A 13,924-nucleotide genomic window follows, 5' to 3' on the forward strand; every position below is an offset into this window, starting at 1 on the left:
CAATTTGTGGTCTTTTTGATGACGACCACTCTGACAGATGTCAGAATTATAGTCTCATTCTATCCCACTGTAGTTTGAATTTGCATTTCTCTAATTAACGATGCTGACCACCTTTCCCCATGTCTGTTGGCCATCTGTATATCTTCTTCAGAAAACTGTCTATTCAGGTCTTCTGTCCATTGTAAAATAAGGTTGTTTTTTGATGCTGAGTTGTGTTATTCTGGATGTCATCATTATTGATTTTATCATTTGCAAATATTTTCTCCCATTCAGTACACTGTCTTTTCATCTTGTGAATGATTTCCCTTGCTGTGAAATTAAGGCCCACGTGTTAACTTTTGCTTTTGTTTCCTTTGCTTTAGGAGACAGATCCAAAAAAAAAAAAAAAAAATTGCTATGATCTATGTCTAAGAGCATCCTGCCTGGTTTCTTCTTTCATAGTTTCAGGTCTTACACTCAGGCCTCTAATCTGCTTTATGTTTTGGATAAGATGCTCCAGAATGTTGTAACTTCACTCTTTTACATGCACTGTCCACTTTTCTTAGCACCGCTGACTGAAGACACTGCCTTTTCTCCACTGTACAGTTTATTAAAATTTTTTTTTACTGAAGGGTTGATTTGCACATGTTCTGTTAGTTTCAGCTATACAACTAAATGATCGAGTTTGTAAAGTTTGTTTTGCTTTATTTCAGACAACATGAAAATTAAGGAAAGGGTGTGTGTGTTTCTGGGTCTGTTCTATCATAATGTATTTGCTTTTCTGATTTTATAACCAAAGGCTTCCAATTACTCCCAAGTAAAGTCAGAGTTTGACATGTCCAGTGATTTGTTTATACCAAGGATTATAGGAAAGTTAGGCAAAAATGTGTTTTACTACAAGTCTGAGTAGGTGAAAGCTACTATTCAATCATTCTTCACCAAGGCCAATTTAAAAACTTCTAACCATGTAGGACAACTCCTATTCTTAAGTTAGATTCTTTCTCAGTTTATCAAAAAAGTTAAGGGCTAAGACCTGCTATATCCCCCCAAAGTGGTAGATCCTCATGACCATAATTAACTCCTGCTGTTTCCAGCACAAACTGCACTTTCTCCTACTGATGGATAAAGAGGTAGAGTTTTCTTCCCCTGAGGGGTTTACTTTCTCCTCTCTGGATTCAACTCTATTCTGAAATAACAGTAAACATCATTCCACTCACGCTGCTAGTAGCTGAAATCCTCATTTCCTGTCCAAAAAGAAATACGATACTGTCCACCTCAAGTGTCCATGTACACTTCCGTCTAAGACTCTGTCACACGCGCATTCTGCCTTAAAGAGGAACAGCAGATAAGAGAACCGGCCAGGTAAGTGACGGGCTGAGGTCTAGCGTGAGGAGAGGTGAACTGTGCTCATCTTAGATGTCTGATACACAGAATATCTTAAGAGCCAACTAAATGGACACGATTTATTCAACTGGAGTATTTTTTTCCCCGCTAAAGGAGTAGGTCAAATTGCTCTACAGAGCTGAAACAGATGGTGTCCCACAGTTTGTGCACCTTGAAGATCCGAGCCTTTATGCCTTTGCTCTGCACAAAGTTCTAACTAGATCAGTGGTGTGATTTCCTACGCACGCATTTTTATCACAAAATAATCCTTTACTCAGCAAGGAAAACTCAGTGTGGGAGATAGCTGTGTGGTAAAATAGTTATTATGCCATAAAGGGAAGTAATATATTTGCAACAATACAGAATGCCATAGCGACTGAGAGGTGGGGAGGGGGAGGAGTTTCAAAGGTCATAGGAAATATCAAATGACTCTCAACCATGCATTCTAAGGCGAAGAGGGTGGTTATGTTTACTGTACTTACAGTACTTAAACTTTAACCGTTTGCTGCCAGCAGTGGTAACAAGGTCAAAGGCTTGAACCAGTATGGGGAGAAGGGATGATGAGGAGACTAATAGGAGATGAGACTGGAAAAGCAGAATAGAAACCACTGAAAATGGTCCTTTATAATAAAGTGACTATAGGATTTGATCCTTATTCCGTGGAATTTAAGAAAAACCTGGGTATGAGTCAAGAATGTGAAAAACACATATACAACCACTATATTCACACTCAAACGAACTACTGAGTACTGCACAAAGGAGTTCACAAACGCTATCCCAATTAATTCTCATGATTACCTATGAGGTAGGAAAATCCTGTTGGACCCATTTCACATCTGGGAAAACTGGGGCCCATAAAGATTATGAAATTGAACCAAGATGAGCGAGAAATAGCCAAGCACAGCAAAGAGAAAATTCACTAGTGTCACGCATCAAGCCTACTGTTCCAGTGACTGCCATTCAAATTTATTATGAATGAAAATGAAAGATTCGATTCCTATCCTTGCAAAAATAAATATAAGATCAAGTAAGTATTAGAAACATTAATGCTTATCGTGTGACTCCATACACACCCAATTTCTAGAGAGTAAAAGCTGCAGGGCCAGGGAAAAATGAGATCTTAGAAAGACACCAAATAATACAAGGCAGGTATCCCACTGTATTTATCCCCATACTGAAAGGAAAACTGCTTGCAAAGTAACAAAATAGGCCATGTGTGACCTTTGGCTTTATTGCTTATGCAAGCACCCTTCCTCGACCTCATTGCAACAGAGAAGTAAAAGGGAGCTTCAGCAGTCCACTCACAGCAAAGTCAGATTCAGTTTTATGTTCTTTGTGATGTAAAAAGCATTTGTGATATTCACAAATATCCAAAGTATTGGCCTGGGAAAATCTGATTTTCTGGATAAAGGGTAAAAGCCTAACTGGCTATTACAAACTTAACAAACTAGACTAAGGCAGCTTTAACATTTGTCAAATTTTACCGTATACTGTAATTAAGTTTATTTACCATAACTTAAATTATCTTAAAATAACAAACCTGTGTTTATTTTCATCTTTAAAAAGTGAGTGCCATGAGCAGGATATCATTATCAAAGATAAGAAAGATCAACCAAAAAGACTGTCTTGTATAAGAATATTCTAAACAAACTGAGCTGACCAAGAGTAGTGTTTGCAAAGTGACGAATGGACAACTACCTTAGAATCATTTGGGGTTCTCTTCAAAATTACTGATCGCCAGCCTCTAATACAGGTCTGTGCAAATCAGAATGTTGGGAGTAAAAACCGTTAAGCTGGATTGTCAGTCATCAGTCCTCGTAATTTTAAGTTTCATTCCAATTTAAGGAATATACTCTGTGGTATTAAACAATGAAACTCCCAAGAATGACTAAAAGGAGCTTTGGTCACCCAGTTCCAATGTGGAGGCGGCGGCATCTCCACACCACCAACTGCCAGTGCTCTGGACACCAGCTGGGGGCCCCACAACTCACCTCAGACACTGTTTACTGGACACGGCATCAGATTCCTCAGGGAAAGGGCTCAGCCCCACGGTCCCTGCCCCCACTTCAGAAGCCAACGGCAAGCCCAGGTTGCCACCTGCACTTCTGAGGGGCCAGCTGCAAACCAGAGGCTCCGACGGTCCCCTCCAGTTCAGGATGCCAGTCACCGAGCCCAGACTGTTACCTGTGCGTCTGGCCGACTGGCTGTGAAGCAGAGGCTCTCATGACCTTCTCGCATTTGACTGCTCAGGCCCGTTTACTCACGTGGTTACCATTGAAAGACATGGCCCAACAGCAGATGTGGAGACAGACAGGGTGAGGTGCTGAGCAAAGGAGCCTCTGCCCTTGTAGAGTCGGCGGCCAGCACCGGGCACTGAAAACATTCTGGTTCACCCACCTGGAAGCTCTCTGACCCTCTCGTCTTTAGGTTTTTAATAGAGGCCTCATTACATAAGCACAACTGACTGAAATCACTGGAAATTGACTCAGCCTCTCTGACACCCACCTCAATAGCCCAGGTCAGGGGGACTAAAAGCGCTAATCTGCTAATCAGCTGGTGAGATCCTCTGGCAAACAGCCCCCATCGTTAGGTGGTTTCCAAAAGTCACCTCACTAACATAAATCCAGGCAAGGGGGAAGGTCTGCTCTGCTTAAGGAGACCAAACATTAGGACAAAAGATGCTCCCATGAGTCACGGAACCGTGGATGAAGACCAAATGTACGTGTGAAATATACTTTGGTCATCTGAGTGACTACACGTGCATTTCTTACAAATCACAGCATCGCCAGTGTTAACGGAGAAAGATGGAGACAACCCGCCAGAGGAGGCGGCAGAAAAGAGAGCAGTAGTTTCTAAAGACTACAGGAGAGACATAAAGGGAAAAAATGCAAGCATTACCCTTCAGAATTATTTCAGGAGACCTTGACTTTTAGTCTTGACTACAGTCAACACCGAGAGGATCCTCAGTTGAGATATGCTATATATAATGAGGTGAGAGACTGGAAAAAATAGAATTGTCTCCTGACACCAGATTAGTCTTTTTTCCTGAAAGATATTATTATCCTGTCATATTTAATCACCCTAATATTTACTATTTATTGATCGCTAACCATATGCCACGTACAAGTGTTTCCCCATAGTAGGAAAGCAGAATTTGCCACCAAAATACGTCTCTTTGGTCATTTCCTAAGAAACTGCAGAAGCGGGGGAAGAACTATGAAAACCAAAGAGTAGTTACCCTTTAGTAAGAAGCATCTACATTTATGTGGGGAATCTCCATCTGTAAGGCTGCTGGCCTCTCTCTTTGCCCGTCCTCTCTCGGTGAGGGCTTTGGGTGCTCTGTCGAGTTACTCAGTTCTCCTGGGTCTCTCCCGTGTATACATGTGTTATTAAATTTTTGTTTGATTTTCTCCTGTTAAACTACCTCGTGTCAATTTAATCCTTAGATCAGCCAGAGAAACCTGGAAGGTGTTAAGGCAAGACGAGAAAAATTTAAACATGAACGTTTCTTCAGCCTCTCCAGATTGCCTCCCTTCCCTGTGCATGTGTATTAGCCAGGCCTCTTAGGAGAGAACGTCCTTCCTGAATGTTCCTAGGGGCCCCCATGACCCACGACCTACCACTCACTTGGCATCTGCAGATTTAGGCTGTATGCTGCTGCTAAGTTGCTTCAGTCGTGTCCGACTCTGTGCGACCCCATGGACTGCAGCCCACCCGGCTCCTCTGTCCATGGGATTTTCCAGGCAAGAGTACTGGAGTGGGGTGCCACTGCCTTTTCCTTAGACTGTATATAAACTGTCAATAATATATCACTTAAAGTATAACCTTTTGTTTCAAAAACGTGATCATACTCTGACCTCTAAAAGGTGGAGCAGTCCTCAAAACGTTCTGAAAGAATGTCTCCCGGTACAAACTCCAAGTTGGCTCAAATAACATTTTCCATTTCTTTCTCAGATAGACTTGCTCATCTTTTCACTGACATGCCTGTCTTACCACCAGCGAGTCTACCTTGAACCAGTGCTCAGAACCAGCATAGGCTCCCTGAGCCCCACCAGCTCAGGTGTTCTGGTGAGTTCTCCTGATATATGGGTTTCATTACTTTTAAGTGATGATCTTAAAAATTTTATTCAAGGTGCTTTACCTTATTAAGTCTGAAGGATGACCGTGAATTTCCTAGGCAGGGGACTTACGTTTTTTGTCAGATTTAAATTTTAAAAACAAGTCAAATATGGTCTGACCGAACTTCTGCTAGTGAGAGAATGAATGAATCCCGCTCTGAAGAAGGGTCGCCTGCTCCTAAGAACCTAGTGGAAGTATCTGAGGACCAACCCTCATGACGCTGCAGCCCTACGAGGTAACCCACCACAACCATTAAGTAAGTACAGCTCTTCCAAGGGTGCACCCTGCATAGTCCCTTCGTCTCGTGCTCGATGCCAAAAACTCGGCCTCTGTGAACTGGTGCCAAATCAAATCTCGGAGACAGGGTTCTGGGTGAAGAATGGGGTTAGCCGAAAAGTAAGTTTGGGTTTTTTCCACAGCCTCTTACAGGAAAATCTAAAGGAACCTCTCAGCCAACCCAACAGAGCAGGACAGCTTTACTGCTTTGTCAGGGAAAAGGGCACAGGAGGCTCCTGCCCTGAAAGCTGTCTCCCAACCGAGGATTTAAGGAGGCACTTAGTTCAAAGGCAGAGCTGCTGGTAAGATTAGGGAGTGTGCACGGCCTGTAGTCCACTAATCTGGTCTCAGGCAATCTTGCTGAGATTCTCTTTAATGTAGCCTCAGGTGGTCTTTCTCTGGTATGAAGAATGCTGCCATCTTAAAGAACTTAAAGACATTGTTACTTGCCCCTGAGGTGGAACCAGGACCCTGCTCCAAGCCTGCACTACTATTTCTTGGTTGCCCATCCCCTGTCTTTAAATCCATTCCCTTCCGGGATCATTGCATTAGCAACAGTTCAGAATCTGCCCTTTGGGACTCACAGCAAAGGCTGGAGTCAAGAAAGCCTTCCTGCCCGGGAGCCTCACAAAGATCTGTTTCACCCTGAGCACTCTCAGAGGAGACACTGCAGGAGGGAAAAACCGAGAAATGTTAAGAGTGGAACTGGTCCAAGGATAAACAGCACACGTCTCATCCACAGTCCCATCCTTACAGAGCTCTTCAGAGCATGTCTCATATCTGCACCAAAGCACCAAACTGACAATGGGAAACCTCACCTTAAAGACCAAACAGCTCCTAGACAGACTGCCATCTATAGGAACACAGCTGGGTTCAGACAGCTTACAAGGGCTTCCTTAATTAGGGAATAAAGGAATCCTGGCCGTCCCAGATGGGGCTCTTTTCTGGCATTCCAAACCTGATCTTTGCACGCACAGTTAGAGAGGCCAGCAGAAGGTTAATTCTTACCTTGTCAGTTTGTTGCCTGGAACCCTGCCTGCAAGGTCTACTGTAAACAAGGGTGGTAGAGTTATTCTCATTTCTAGAGAGATCAAATTAAGATGGTGCAGCAGAAGCACGTGTGCTCATCTTCTCCTCCAAAAGCACCGAAATCACAACTGGCAGCTGAACAACCATCAACAGACTGATACTGGCACCCACCAACGAACAACACCCCGTGTCCAAAGACAAAGGAGAAGCCACAACAAGACAGTGGCGGGGGCGGGGGGGCACAATCACGATAAAGTCAAATTCCACACTTGCCAGATGGGTGACCTACAAACTGGAGAACAATAATAAAAAAGAAGTTCTCCCACTCTTAGAAAGATCTGGAGCCCTGTGTCAGGCTCCCCAGCCTGGGGATCCAGCAAAGGAACGTCCACCACAACCTGGCACTTGCCAAGAGCATTTTCCAGCGAGTGAGCAACAACAAGGGCATCTGGCATCTGCCTCTGCGGAGGCTGAAGCCTGTGCTGCTGCAGCTGCTGGCCTGCGACATCCCTTGAATTCAGGGTGGAGAGTGGGGCCCTCTGCGCTCCAGGAAAACTGGTATAACAGGTCTTTAGATACTTATTTTCAGGAACTTATTTCATGATCCCAAGGGATCCTTATATCTCTTCATATCTAGAAAAGCACTCAATCCCTTTGTGGTGACATTAGCTCCTTATATAAAGTGAGGGCTTGATTGCACTGAACTCCCCTTTCACCAAAATCTTCTATATTGACTTTCCTCCACTGCCTCTAACTTTCTCAGAGCTCCCTGAGGTGCTGTCTCCCGGGCTGTAGTCCTCACTCTGCCCCAATTACAACTTACCTCGGAACTCTCATGCTTTGCATCTTTTTAGTCAACAGGGACTCGGAATCTCAGGGAATTTGACTTTGAAGGCCAGCAGGATTTGATTTCATGACTTCCAAAGGCCAGGTGGAAACAGACACTCCCCTCTTGGAGGGCACAAACAAAATCTTGCATGCACCAGGACCCAGGGGGAAGGAGACTGAACCAGACCTACCTGCTAGTGTTGGAGGGTCTCTTGTGAAGGTGTGAGTCAGCAGTGCCTGCCACAGGGACAGGGGAACTGGCAGCAGCAGTCCCAGGAGGTGCCCCTTGGCAAGTGAGACCTCTTGGAGGTCACCACTGAGCAGTATCATAGAGCTCATCACCTCAGGCTGAACAACCAACAGGAGGGAGCACAGCCCCACCCATCAGCAGATCCTGGATTAAGGTTTCACAGAGCATCAGTTCAGTTCAGCCACTCAGTCGTGTCCGACTCTTTGCGACCCCATGAATTGCAGCACACCAGGCCTCCCTGTCCATCACCAACTCCCGGAGTTCACTCACACTCATGTCCATTGCGTCAGTGATGCCATCCAGCCATCTCATCCTCTGCCGTCCCCTTCTCCTCCTGCCCCCAATCCCTCCCAGCATCAGTCTTCTCCAATGAGTCAGCTCTTTGCATGAGGGGGCCAAAGTATTGGAGTTTCAGCTTTAGCATCAGTCCTTCCAAAGAACACCCAGGACTGATCTCCTTTAGAATGGACTGGTTGGATCTCCTTGCAGTCCAAGAGACTCTCAAGAGTCTTCTCCAACACCACAGTTCAAAAGCATCAATTTCTCGGCGCTGAGCTTTCTTCACAGTCCAGCTCTCACATCCATACACGACCACTGGAAAAACCATAGCCTTCACTAGACAGACCTTTGTTGGCAAAGTAATGTCTCTGCTTTTCAACATGCTATAAGCGTGCCGAGATTTCCCCAGCAGGCCCTCCCATCAGCCTCATCCACCAGGGGGCAGACAGAAGCAAGAAGACCTGTAGTCCCACAGGTTCCAGACTGAACACTATAACCACAGAACAACTGAAATGAAAAGGCAGAGGGTTAACTCCCAGAAGAAAGAACAGGACAAACTTCCACAAAAAGAACTAAATGAAGTGGAGCTAGGCAACCTTCCAGAAAAAGAATTCCAAAATAACAATAGTGAAGATGACCCAGGGTCTCAGAAAAAGAAAGGAGAAGATGCAAGAAATGTTTACCAAAGACCTAGAAGAACGGAAGAACAAACAGAGATGAACAACACATTAGAAGGGATCAGCAGCAGAACACCTGAGGCAGCAGAACGGTGAGTGACCCGGAAGACCGAATGGTGGAAACCGCTGCTGCGAAACACAATATTGAAAAAAGAATGGGGAAAAAAACCCAATGAAGACAGCCTACGAGTCCTCCAGGACAACATTAAATGCAACAACCTTCACATTATAGGGGTCCCAGAAGGGGAGGAGAGGGAGGGAGAAAGGACCTGAGAACATATATGAAGAGATAATAGCTGAAAACTTCTCTAATATGGGAAAGGAAAAAGTCAACCAAGCTCAGGAAGCGCAGAGAGTTCCAGGCAAGATAAACCCAAGGAGGACCACACATAGTAATCAAACCGACAGAAATTATAGACAAAGATAAAATCTTAGAAGAAACAAGGGAAACAACAAATAGCATACAACGGAACTCTCGTAAGGTTTTCAGCTGATTTCTCAACAGACACTCTTCAAGCCAGAAGGGAATGGCATGATATATTTAAAGTGATAAAAGTGAAGAACTTAAAGCCATGAATACTCTACCCAGCAAGATGCTTGTTCAAATTTGACAGAGAAATGAAAAGGTTTCCAGACAAGCAAAAGTTAACGAGAATTCAGCACCACCAAACAACCTTTACAACAAATGCTAAAGGAACTTCTCTAGGCAGGAAACACAAGAGAAGGAAGAGACCTGAGAAGAATAAACTCCAAACAATTAAGAAAATGGTAATAGGATCATATAGGTCAATAATTACCTTAAATGTAAATGGATTCAATGTACCAAAGACACACACTGGGCTGTGTGGATGAAAACATATGCACGTATGTACTTCCACTTACATCACTCTACTTAACCCCTCAAATTGTAATTATTTCATACTCTAAGGTTAATCATGCTTCCCTTATGGTTGGCAATTTTATTTTTTGTGAAAACTGATAAACATCTTTTACTATTGTTTGATTATATATTGTTCATTTTAATACCATTGTATCATGATTGCTCAACAGAAAATAATAGAATTCTGTATCACAAAAGCTACCATTTAATAGAAAAACCTATAATCACTTTTTAAAATCTGGATGCACATTAGCATAATGTTGGAATTTTTTAAAAAATACAGGTGCCTAGGTATTTTTTTTCCTCCAAAGCTCTAGGTATGACTCTAATGAGCAGCCATGTTTACAAACAGGACTATATGATGATCTTTATTTCTAGTTCTTTCCAGTGTGTTTCACTTTTTCTATTTCATATTCAGTGCTCCCATTTCATTTAGTTTATATTTTCCAATTTCTCCATCTTTTTTTGTTATTCTTCTTTCTCAAGCCTTTATCAAGTGTAGCAGAAAAGCTTTTGCATACCTATATACATACCTATATATACAGTATAATATATATACTTCAGAAAACTTATGAATTTCTGCTTAGCTAAAAAATTTATGATATTTTTATTTCACTTGTTTGACCAAGTATGAATAGAATGATAGATTTGTAACTATATTCACTTGAAACTTTGATAATAGTTCCATTTATTCTGGCATCTAGTATTACTGCTAAAAGTCTAGAATGCTTATTATTTTAGTGATTTTTAAAAAAGTATTTGAATGAGGCTTGAAACTTCTAATCCAATTCTGAGAATATCAAGAAATACGTCATTAAAAAAAAAAAAAAAAGACTATTAACTAAAGTGCAGATTCTATTCAAACCCCACAAAACTTTATGCTCGTGTCCATTATTGCTTTCCCGCCTTAGTCAAGAGTCCACAATGCACTCAGCTGCACTGAGCACCTTCAGCGGCATGCCACAAACTCCGATAAATTCTCTTTTCCTTTTTATTGTTATAAATATTTTCTAGTTTTCCTTGTTATGGCTTCTTAGATACATCCATCATTTAAAAGTAGACATCTAATTTCCACATACATGAGGTTTTAAAAGTATCTTTCATATCAATTTCTCATTTAAATACTTTATTCTCTGCAATCACCCTCTGTTTGTTCAGTCTTTTAACCTTCTCAAGGCTTTCAATGGCTGAGTCAAAGATCTCTCTTGGAAAATGTCACATTGTACTTGAAAACATGTGGGTTATTTTAAAATATCTTTTGATATTCATCTCTAACATAACTCCACGTGATAAGAGAACAGACTATGATTTCAAAATCTAGACGACGACATTTTGCACCTTGTTTTATGTCCCTGGCTATGTGCCAGTGTCTCCTGGGAACCTGAACAGAATTTGTATAAAACCTGTATAAATCTTAATTATGCTGAATTGGTCCATAGGGCTTTTTAGGTCTACTATATCCTTGTACTTTTCTGTCTACTCATTCTATTAAGTTTTGAGAGTTTCACACTGAAATTCCAACTAAAAATCTTAGTTTAGTTACTTAAAAAATAATTGTAATATAAAGTGGAACTATATGTAACTTTGTTTTGTATTTTCCAAATCTCCCATAAATGTGTTATCATACTTTCACAATTTAAAAAATAAAAAATGTAAATAAAAGTTTTTCTTATTTCTAAAATTGAATTATAGCAGGAGAAAATATTTGTAGGGCTAGCTCCTGCTGCTGCTGCTGCTAAGTCGCGTCAGTTGTGTCCGACTCTGTGCGACCCCACAGACATCAGCCCACCAGGCTCCACTGTCCCTGGGATTCTCCAGGCAAGAATACTGGAGTGGGTTGCCATTTCCTTCTCCAATGCATGAAAGAGAAAAGCAAAAGTGAAGTCGCTCAGTTGTGTCTGACTCTTAGTGACCCCATGGGCTGCAGCCTACCAGGCTCCTCCGTCCATGGATTTCCCAGGCAAGAGTACTGGAGTGGGGTGCCATCGCCTTCTCCGTAAAGAAGGCTACCATCTACCATCTAAAAGATGCACGAACCTCAGGTATTTTGGGGACCTCAAAGAGGAATTCACCCAAATCTACAGATATTGTAGGAAGAATCCGTGGCAACGTCTTGGTGTAACTTATCTGGCCTTGCTGCTGCTGCTGCTAAGTCGCTTCAGTCGTGTCTGACTCTGTGCAACCCCATAGATGGCAGCCCACCAGGCTCCCCCGTCCCTGGGATTCTCCAGGTAAGAACACTGGAGTGGGTTGCCATTTCCTTCTCCAATGGGTGAAAGTGAAACGTGAAAGTGAAGTTGCTCAGTCGTGCCCGACTCTTTGTGACCCCATGGACTGCAGCCTACCAGGCTCCTCCGTCCATGGGACTCTCCAGGCAAGAGTACTGGAGTGGGGTGCCACTGCCTTCTCCTCTCTGACCTTGAGAGGCCTTTCGAAGGTTTAATCTAAGATTCCTCACAAAAAGTTCCAATACAGCCTACTTATAAGAGGCTGTGTGGTCAACTGGGCTCCCCAGGTGGCTCGCTGGTAAAGAATTCACCTGATATTGCAGGAGAGGTGCGTTCGATCCCTGGGTCAGGAAATTCCCTGGCAAATGAAATAGCAATTCACTCGAGTATTCTTGCCTGGGAAATCCCAAGGACAGAGGAGCCTGACAGGCTACAGTCCAGGGGGTTACAAAGAGTCAGACACCTCTGAGCAACTGAGCATGTGGTCAATTAACCATACAATAAGTCTTATTAACTACAATAAGTCTTAATTTGGCTCTATTTGGTTGTTACAAAGGTAATTTCACAGAGAAAAAGATAATGCATCAGTAGATATTAAATTCTAGTTTTGTTATTTGAGGGTGTTTTTTTTTTTAATATTCACTGTCTAAGACTCACTTTTTAGATGGCTTCTCGTTATATTACTGTAAAATTGAATCAAATTATTAAAACAACACTCTATGTTTGTTTCTAAAGCCTATCACAATAATCTATTTTTGAATGAAGATCTCACCATGACTTGCAACCAAGGGATTATGCACACTGGAAAAGACATCAACAAAAGACTCTTTACAGCTATGCAGGACAGGGCCCACAGCAGGCCTCCACTCCTGAATGAACTGTAACTCCTGTTTCTGACACCTGACTTTGACTAACTAGGATCAGCACCACCAGACCAGGATGAAAAAACGACACCTGAAGTAGAGAGCTGACCCAAACAGCCAGACCAAGCCTGCATACGATTACTTTGACACTTGCTCACACTTTTGCTTATAAACCCAATGTATTTCTTCCTCGGGCTCAATCATTTGCAAGTTTCAAAAATCAAGCCAAACAAACCATAGGTTTGTGGACTTATGTCCAATATTCCTAGGTTTCCTTCGTGGATTTCTCCTCTCCAAGGCTCTAACTGCTGCTAAGTCACTTCAGTCGTGTCCGACTCTGTGCGACCCCATAGATAGCAGCCCACCAGGCTCCGCCAGAACAAGGCAAGAACACTGGAGTGGGTTGCCATTTCCTTCTCCAATGCATGAAAGTGAAAAGTGCAAGTGAAGTCACTCAGTTGTGTCCGACTCTTTGCGACTCCATGGACTGCAGCCTACCAGGCTCCTCCGTCTATGGGATTTTCCAGGCAAGAGTACTGGAGTCGGTTGCCACTGCCTTCTCCAAGGCTCTAACTGGATGGCCCTTATTTTATTTTAGAAGTAACTCTAATACTATACATAGTACCCACTACTTCTAACGCCACTACGTGGGACCTTCTTACCTGGCCAGTTAATGACACCTGCTCTGAACCTGGCCATAATCACTCTTTTCCACTAGATGCTAAGTACTGGGTAGCTCCTAATGAACCTAATGGAGTTACAGAACACGTGTATGGCCCCAGCTCTCTCCAGGCTGGTTAGAATGCTCACAATTGGTTTCCTCTGGCCTGAAGGTCGTCTATGGATAGCCTTTGGAAACAAACCTCCCAATTTGCCTTTAATGCTTATATTCTCCAGTACTCTTGCCTGGAAAATCCCATGGACGGAGGAGCCTGGTAGGCTGCAGTCCATGGGGTTGTGAAGAGTCAGACATGACTGAGCGACTTCACGTTCACTTTTCACTTTCATGCGCTGGAGAAGGAAATGGCAACCCAGTCCAGTGTTCTTGCCTGGAGAATCCCAGGGACAGAGGAGCCTGGTGGGCTTGCCATCTATGGGGTCGCACAGAGTCTGACACGACTGAAGTGACTTAG

General features: G+C 43.0%; 1 protein-coding gene across 3 annotated transcripts in view; it reads right to left on the minus strand.

Moving 5' to 3' along the window:
- The window catches only part of AZI2 (5-azacytidine induced 2), a 34,758-nt gene that overhangs the window by 16,397 nt on the left and 4,437 nt on the right, over positions 1–13,924 (minus strand). The gene's annotated exons all lie outside the window — the stretch shown is intronic.

The sequence above is a fragment of the Ovis canadensis genome, chromosome 19 (genome assembly GCF_042477335.2).
Source record: "Ovis canadensis isolate MfBH-ARS-UI-01 breed Bighorn chromosome 19, ARS-UI_OviCan_v2, whole genome shotgun sequence".
Lineage (NCBI taxonomy): Eukaryota > Metazoa > Chordata > Mammalia > Artiodactyla > Bovidae > Ovis > Ovis canadensis.